The sequence below is a fragment of the Antechinus flavipes genome, chromosome 2, assembly GCF_016432865.1.
Source record: "Antechinus flavipes isolate AdamAnt ecotype Samford, QLD, Australia chromosome 2, AdamAnt_v2, whole genome shotgun sequence".
Classification (NCBI taxonomy): Eukaryota; Metazoa; Chordata; class Mammalia; order Dasyuromorphia; family Dasyuridae; genus Antechinus; species Antechinus flavipes.
Window position 1 is genome coordinate 667,820,727 of NC_067399.1, and position 9,117 is coordinate 667,829,843.

At 35.1% G+C, this 9,117-nt stretch overlaps 1 pseudogene; it reads left to right on the forward strand.

Annotated features, from left to right (window-relative positions):
• The first annotated feature begins 1,109 nt into the window (after positions 1–1,109).
• Positions 1,110–1,457, forward strand: LOC127547209 (40S ribosomal protein S20-like; annotated as a pseudogene).
• Positions 1,458–9,117: the final 7,660 nt, after the last annotated feature.

A 9,117-nucleotide genomic window follows, 5' to 3' on the forward strand; every position in this document is an offset into this window, starting at 1 on the left:
CAAGATTATAACCCTAAATAATAGGATAATAATAAGATTAAAGCTTGAAAGGCCTTGAGGGTGTTTTTTTTTTTTTTTTCATCCCTTTCATTTTAAGAAAGAGGAAAAAGATTGAGCGGTGTTAGGTGGCTTGTTCAGTGTTATAGTCAGTAAATATTTAAAGGGTAATTTTGAATTCAATGACTGTATTAAACAATGTATAAGATGTTAGTCTGTTCCATTTTCAAGGACAAATGATCTCTGTATACAAAAATCAAGTGTGAAATAGTATGTGGGGAACAAATCCAATAAATTTCTCAGAATCAAGGAAGTTATTGATATAAATGCACTTGGATTTTGTTGGATTAGAGTCTAGTCTTTTAGAAATAACCAAAGGAAGCAATCCTTTCCCACATGATGAATACTATGCATATGTAATGATGGCAAGATAAATTCAATACATCATTCTATATGTAATCATTCAATTGGTTAGTGAAGCTAAATTAGGTTCAGTTTTTTCTTCTCTGTGCCCTAAGTCATGTGATATGGTTGGAATGACTTTGGCTTTCCTTCTCAGTAATCATATTAAAATTCAAAATCTTCAAGAAAAATACAGAACATTTTTACCAGAAGGGAAACCCACAATGGGAAACATGCTGGATGATATTAACAACAAAATTAAATTAATGAGGATATAGATCAGTTTATGTAATTACTGATAACAGATCACAGTTGTACAGCACTTTAAAGTTTTCAAAGTGCTTAACATATATTTGCTCATTCTCAAAACAGTCTTGGGAGGTAGATGCTATTATTATTTTAGCAACAAAGAAACTGAGACACATATAAATGACTTGTCAAGGGTCACACAGGTGATAAGTATCTGCTTGCATTTAAACCCAGTTTTCTTTATTACAGGACCAGCATTCTATCCACTATATCAAATTAAAGAAATACATAGACTATAAAGGGAATATAAAAAGTATAATATAATGTAGTAAACACCCCAAGTACTTATTATTGGTTAAAAGAGAAAAAGTGGACTCTTTGGTGAAGAAGGTACCCTTACTGCAGCCATGTGTGGATGGTGGTCCTTGCCTCTCCTCCTTATTCACAGCAGTTCCACTGCCATGACATTCAAAAACATCAGCAATACACTGGTAGAGCCCAAAGTGGCCATTCACCCACTCTGCATCATCCTCACCAGCCACAATGTGAAATCACTTGAGAAAGTGTGTGCTGACCTAATAAGAGGAGCCAAAGAAAAGAAATCGAAAGTGAAGGGACCTGTTCGAATGTCCACTGAAACATTCAAATCACAACTAGAAAAATTCCTTGCAATGAGGGTTCAATCACGATCATCCCAGATGAAAATTCACAAACACTGTATTGAGTTGCACAGTTCTTCTGGAATTGTTAAACCGATCATTTCTATCAGCATTGAACCAAAAGAGGAAGTCACCACTGCAGATGCCTGATCAGTCATCTCTTTTAATAAAGTGATTGCCACAATTAAAAAGAGAAAAAAAGTATAGATCACACTAGATAAATAATACCCCAAAGTCACCACATAGAGAATCCTATCTTTTATAGACTCAAATATTTAAACTATAAGGAGGACAACTTATTTCCTAAGAAATAATGGGAAAGTTAAAAAGAAGTTTGGCAGAAATACATTTCAGTTAATGCATTATATTGAATAACAAAAAGCTTCCAGTATATTGTTGTTCAGTCATATCAGTCATGTCTAACTCTTCTTCATGACCCCCCTGCAGTTTTCTTGGAATGTGGTTTGCCTTTCCTTCTCCAGCTCATTTTACACGTAGGGAAAATGAAACAAATAGGGTTAAGTAATTAATGCAGGGTCATACAGCTAATAAGTGTCTGAGTCTAGATTTGAATTTAGGAAGATGATCATCCTGATTTAAGGTGTTGTTATCTATCTACTGCACCACTAGCTGCAAATATGTATGTAGCTTAAATGTAAAAATTCACACAATTTTATATATGGGCATGATGCACATATGCACATGTGTAAATATTGACACATTCATCTGTATACATGTATATACATATAAAGACACACTTTAGATATACTTGTCTATATGAATACACACAAATATGTATATTTGGCATTAATCTGTATTTATGTATATGCATATGAACAGACAATTAGACATAACTGTCTTTATGCACACACACAAACACACATAGGATAGAAAGATAGATGTATATATAAATATATAGAGAGGTGGATATATACATCTATACAAAAAGTATATATGTATATAAATACACATACATATACATGCATACATATACAATAAATATATACACATACATAAACATACATATAAAATACATACATTTGTGTGCAATAGATGTATTATATGTGTATGTAGATGGATATATGTGTACATGTGTGAATGTAAAAATTTCCAGATGGTAACTCATTACGCCTAGAGATTTACTCTGGGGAGAGGGAAAGTGTGTGATCAAGGAGAGAAGTTCTGTGAAATCAAAAAGAGAGAATCAAATGGAATATTCTGAATGATATGCATCAGGTCTTTAAATATGTGAAATATCTGAATTGCAATATTTCTTCTAAATTCAGGTCACAGCCTCCTCTTGGGAGACTGTGAGAGCATCTGTGGAACAGGCTTCTTGTGAGGCTCAAGGGAAATAAGAATGCCAAGTGCTAAATGCGACCACCAGGAAGATTCTTTGAGCATATGCAAATGTATTTTATGCCTATTATGTCATTTGATTTCCAACCTCAAACTGGGACATAAATACTAAAAAAATCACTGTTCCCATGTATTACCTGAGGAAACAGACTCGGGGACATTCAGAGATTTGCCATGATCACAAAGTGTCTGCGCTGAGATTCCAACCCAAGGCTTGTCAGTGGATAAGGCTACAAGAAATGATACATAAGAGAACAGGAAAAAGCTTTTTATTTCTTCATTTTCCCATCTTCTGCTCTAGAAATGGCAATGGTGATCTTAAACAAATGCGCCTTTAAACAAACCCCAAGATCAGTCCAGTTGATGATGGTCAGTAATCTAGAACTATGACTATTTGTGTTTCTCTTTTAGAGCAGATCCTACTTCTGCACTGCAGATGTTTAAGTCAGCACAGATTCCAATGAAACAGAAGAGAAAATTGAGGAGTACAACTATCTTCTCTTTGACTTGTCTTCTCCTCCTATCCCTTGCCAACTTGAGGATAATTCCACTTGCAGAATATCAAAGTTGAAAATGAACTTGAAATTCTAGGAAGGCTCTTAGAATAAATGAGACAAGATTTTGAAAAACATTTGTGGAATGAAATAGATTCCAGACAAGAAATTTGCTCCAAATTGGCTTTGAGCTTTTATTCCACTCTCTGGATCTGTATAAGAGCATCAATTTAGCTGGACAGAGATACTGTTTCAGAAATTAGAGTGAATGTTCAGTGCTAGCTAAATTCCCTTGGAAGATATAACATCAAATAGAGAAAGGAGGAGAGGATCAGATTTTGGCCTTGAGCAAGTGGCCTAACCCACTCCTTTGACTGGAGAAAGACTTCATAGCTTTAAAGGATGCAAAGCATGTTGGACTTCCAATTTTCCTATCAGTGCCCTAAAATCATTCTTCAGCCAACAATAGGTCCCGATTTCCTGTCTAAATGCTACTTTAGATTGTGAGTTCCTTGAAAAAAGGGACTGGCTTTTGCCTCTTTTCCTCTCTCTAGCATTTAACATAAAGTCTGGCACACAGTCAGAGCTTAATATATACTAATTGACTGTTTAAATGGTGCTCACAAGTCAATGGGGGAAGTATTTACTTACAGGTAGTCCAAGATAGATTAAATTCATTGCTTTTCAGGGAAATCAGAAAAGAATCCATACCACACTTAAGCACAACTTCTCAAGGACCCAAGAATTGGAGAAAAGGACTTCCCCAACAAACCTCTGAATTAATCCTTTGCTATGTGTGCTACCTGAATCCAAGTGCCCTTCAATTCTATATGTTATGGAAGAATTTGTTATAGACTTTTGAAGTTCCAAACTAACTGATCTTACTGCACTACCTAGTAAAGGATCCTTATTAAAAGTCAGTAAAGTTGACTGACTGAACAATTTCCAAGTTATAATCTTTGGAAAAGGCACACATAATAGCTAAAGCCATGAAGAAACCCCTTCTGATAGCTCAGTGATAATTCAAGACAACTAATTGCAAGAAGCTTACCACATGCTAGTGTTATGGAGACAAATAAAATCAGTCCCTGCCATAATGAAAAAATGATGACCAGTGCAACATATTATGGATTACGTAGTTTCTGGGTTGGTAAATGGGAACATACATGCATAGTGACAAGGCAAGTGGTGAGATGATGATCTGAGAATAAAAGAAACATGACTAGATCTAAAATGACAGGTAAGGCACACATTGGTTTGTACACTGCATCACTAAGGCATAGAGTTTAAAGGATAAAGTCAGTTACCATGTAAGAATTGGAAGATGTTAAGTCTGGCAAAACTATTGCTGTTCTTCCCTGCGCTTCATTTGTATAACACAATCACTATTTTTACCTTTTCCTAAACAGTTTTGCTTTTTAAAATCAGATCATACTCAACTCTGCCCCAGCCATTCTTTTGAGCTACCCAGTTACTATTGTCAATCCTAAAAGTATGCTATACATTTTCATGTAAAAAAAACATAAACAATTTGTCTATGTTAAATTACTTGGAATTAATCTTTGGTATTGACTCTTACATGTTAAATTTTCTACTGAGTTCTGGTTTGGTTGAAAGAAGGTCCTGAAAAACTGCAAGTTCATTGAATGTCTATCTTTTTTTTTTATTCAGTATTATGGATAATATTTTTAGTGATGATATATTTTTTGGCACAGGCCTCATTCTTTTGATTATGGTATATATAATTTCAAGATCTGCTCTCTTATTATATCTACTCTTAAATCCTGTATGATTTTAATTGTAGCTCCACAATATTTTAATTTTTTTCTTGTTTTGTGAAAAATTTTGTCTTTGATCTGGGGGTTTTGAAATTTGGCAATAATATTCCTGTGTGTTTTCTACAAAGGATCTCTTTGAGGTGGTGATTGGTGTTTTTTTTTCCTATTCTACTTTGCCCGATTTTCTTGGTTATATCTTGTATTATTGTGTCAAAATTTTCTTTTTGATTACAGCTTTTAGGGAGTCCAATTATTCTTATATTTTCTCTTCTTAATTTGTTCTCCGGATTTGTTTTTTTCCCTTATGTTTTACATTCTATCCCTTTTTTCATTCTTCATATTAATATGTATATATATATATGTACATATATATATATATTAATTTTAACACAGTACTTTATGAATCATGTTTGGAGACAAAAATCAGAGCAAAAGGGAAAAATGATGGGAGAAATTAAAAAAAAACAGAAAAAAGAAGTGAATGTAGGATGTGATATAGCATGTGTTTATTTACATTCAGTCTCCTTAGTTCTTATTCTGGTTGTAGATGACATTTTCTGTCCAAAATCTATTGGGATTGTTTTAAATCATTGAACCACTGAACCACTGCACTACTGAACTATTGTCTTTCATTCTCACATTCTTGCTGTTATTGTATATAGTGTATTCCTGGTTTTGTTTCTTTCACTCAGCATCAGTTTATGTAAATCTTTCCAGGCCTTTCTAAAATCACCTTGTTCATCATTTTTTTTAATAGAATAAAAATATTACAGTACTTTCATATACCACAATTTGTTCAGCCATTCCCCAATTGATAGGCATTTACTCATTTTCCAATTCTTTATTACTACAAAAAAGAGCTGCTACAAACATTTTTTTTTTTTGCACATTTGGGTTCTTTCCTCCCCCTTTAAGATTTTCTTGGGATATAGACTCATTGATGGCACTGCTGAGTCAAAGTGTATACATAGTTTTATAGTCCTTTGGGCATAGTTCTAGATAACTTTCCACAATGGTTGGATTGTTTTACAACTCCATCAACAATGCATTAATGTTCCCCTTTTCTCACATCCTCTTCAACATTTATCATCTTTTCCTGTCATTTCGGCCAATGTGAGAGGTGTGAAGTAGTACTTCACAGTTTTAATTTGCATTTCTAATCAATAGTGATTTGGAACATTTTTTTTTTCTTTTTTACTATAGATGGCTTTAATTTCATCTTGTGAAAATTTTCTTTTTATATCCTCTGACCATTGATCAATTGGGGAATGGCTTGTATTCTCATGCATTTGTTTATATATTTTAGAAATGAGATCTTTATCAGAAATACTGGCTGTACAGATCCCCCCTCCCAGCTTTGTACTTCCCTTTTAATGTTTGTGTTTGTGCAAAACGTTTTAGGTTTAGTAACCAAAGTTGTCCATTTTATCTCTCATAGTGTTCTCTACTTCTTCTTTGTCATTTTATTTTTCCTTATCCAAAGATCTGATAGATAAATTATCCCTTGTTTTCCTAATTTTTAATGGTATCATCCTTTATGCCCAAATCATGCACTCATTTTTATCTTATTTCGGTATGGATTGTGAGATGTAGATCTATGCTGAGTTTCTGACATTATTTTGCAGTTTTCCCAGCATTTTTTCTCAAAGGATGACCTAAAACCCCAAACTTAAGCTCCGCTCTACTGCAAGTGCTGGCAGCTAGCAGCACTCTTGCCCACTGCTGATTCCTTCTCAACCAGACCTGCATCTTTGCCACACAGCTGGGTCTGGCATTCCTAATCAGCTGAGGTTCCCTCTGTCTTCCTGGAGTCAGACCCCAGACTCCACAAGCTCTCTGGGAAATGAAACTTTTTGTGGTTCAGCCTGAAGTTCCAACCAAACCCAGCTCATCTGAGCACTCACTAGCTTTTTCTGTTGGGCTAGCCTGGTTGTGTTTACATTTCATACTGGCTAATCTCTGGCCTAGCATCATTCTTCTTTCTCTGGGCCTTCTTTAGTTGCCATAGGAGAAATCCTTTCTTGTCCCAAATCTTTTTAGTGTTTCACTAATATATGTTTGCTCTGAGGCACAAATATGTTTTGGTTGTGGGGGAAATCCAGGGAGTTTGAAATTTACTGACCTATTCTTCCATTTTCCCAAAGTCCTCTTTAATCTCAAATATTTATTAAGTGTCTATTATGCACTTAGCTAGGAACTACCTTAAGTGCTGGTAATGGAAAAAAAAAATCTAAAATAGTTCTTGATTTCATGAAGCTCACCATGAAGAAGAAAACATGTAAACAACTATATATAAACATGTTCTGTTTAAGATAAATTGAAGTTAATCAATGAAGGGAAAACACTAGAATTAAGAGGATTGGCAAATGGTTCTCATAGAAGTGGGATTTCAGCTGGACCCTTGAAGGAAGCCAGAGAATCTAGGATGCAGATATGAGAATGGAAAGCATTCAGGGAAGGGAGATAGTGACATTTTGGGAGGTGGAGTGTTTTATGGAATGGAAATAGGCCAGGATCACTACTTAAATAACAGAGGTTTAGCAAGATCATTCTTAAAATCCCTTGTCCTCTGCTGCCTTAACCATCAAGAACCCAGGCCCACGTTTATGTCTCAATGAGTTATTGGGAAAATTTAGAGGAGAGATAGGGGCAAAGACTAGACCAGTCAATTCATTAATATATGGACTATTTACATGTGAAAACCCCTTTTCTCAAAACAGGTGAGCATCTATTGTGCAACTTAAAACACAGTTATTTTGGCTGCTAGAAGTTCACCAGATTATCATGTGTCACAAGCAAGATTTGGCCAGAGCCTCTGAAGCTCTTCCTCCAGTTCTCCAGCCATTATGGCAAACTGCCTCTTTAGTGGAGAGAAATCAGTATAATTGGGGTAATTTGACTTTGGAAAAACATTAAAAAATTACTTAGTTGGTGTACTGACTGTCCAATGGGACAAAATAATTGCACACAATGAGACACAATGAGAAAGAGGTGAGGAAGGCAAATCAAGAAGTGTTTATTAAGCATTTGTTCTATTTCAGGCTTTGTACTAAATGCTGGAAATATAAAGGGGCAAAAAAGAAACATATCTTTTCCCAAGAAATTTGAAGATAAAGAGGTTGGGGACTCTGAAAGCACATAATATCATCTTTTTAGATCTGGAATGGAACTTGATTCCAACCTTATCATTTTCACTTTTGTGGAAACTAGATAAAGGGAGTTGTCTAGTTTCAGACAGCAAATAAGCATTTGAGACAGGCTTTCAATTCTAGTCTTCTTCATTCCAAGGCTTATTCTATCCACTGTACCACCTACCTATTTAAAAGAAAGGGGCAAGTTCATGAGTATACCATACAAAACAGAGAGCCAGATATTTTCCTCAGTCACAAATATTTCTTGCTTTTCTGAGGCATATAGGGAGCACGAGGAATTGAGAACAGAAGGGCTCAATTGTATTTTTTTTTGATGGAATGTAACAAACACTGGATAGGAAAAATTTAAGACAAAATTTGCGTCAAGAACAATATGGAGACTAATGTTCAAATGCACTTGGTTGGCGGATGGGGGCTGCCATTTTATAAAAGCATGAAATTACATACTTGGAAGGGACCACTGAGGTCTCTTCATCTTAACTGTACTTGAAAAGATGTCCTCAGTCTCGCATCCCTGTCAAAGAAGCCTGTTGTGAAGTGAAAGCTCTTCCAAAGTGCAGAATCTTTCTCTGCATGTGCATAATCATACTCTTATTTATATATTCAGTAATTTCCAGGAGAGCACACCTGTTCTTGACAGGAGTTTTCCCCTGACAGCAGATGAAGCTGATATAACTTACAGATCCAAACCACTCCTCACCAAAGACTTGAACTTGAGAAGGATAAAATTATAAAATAGCAACGATGTCTTCCCTTGGACTTCTTTTTGCTCTCAATCTTTTTGAGGTTATTGAAAGTGCATGACTCTTGTTTCTATGCAGATACCTTTTTTCTGTAACTATCAAATCCATACAATGATAGATTAAAGGCTGACCAAGCAGACCAAAAGCAAGGATTTTAAGAAAGGTGGATACTAGAAATAGATGAATGGTCAATGAAATGGTTTCTGAGAATGGAATAGGACTAAAATAGTAAGGGTAAAACTCTTGGCTAGACATAAGGTGTAGCAGACCAGGACAGTGGAATA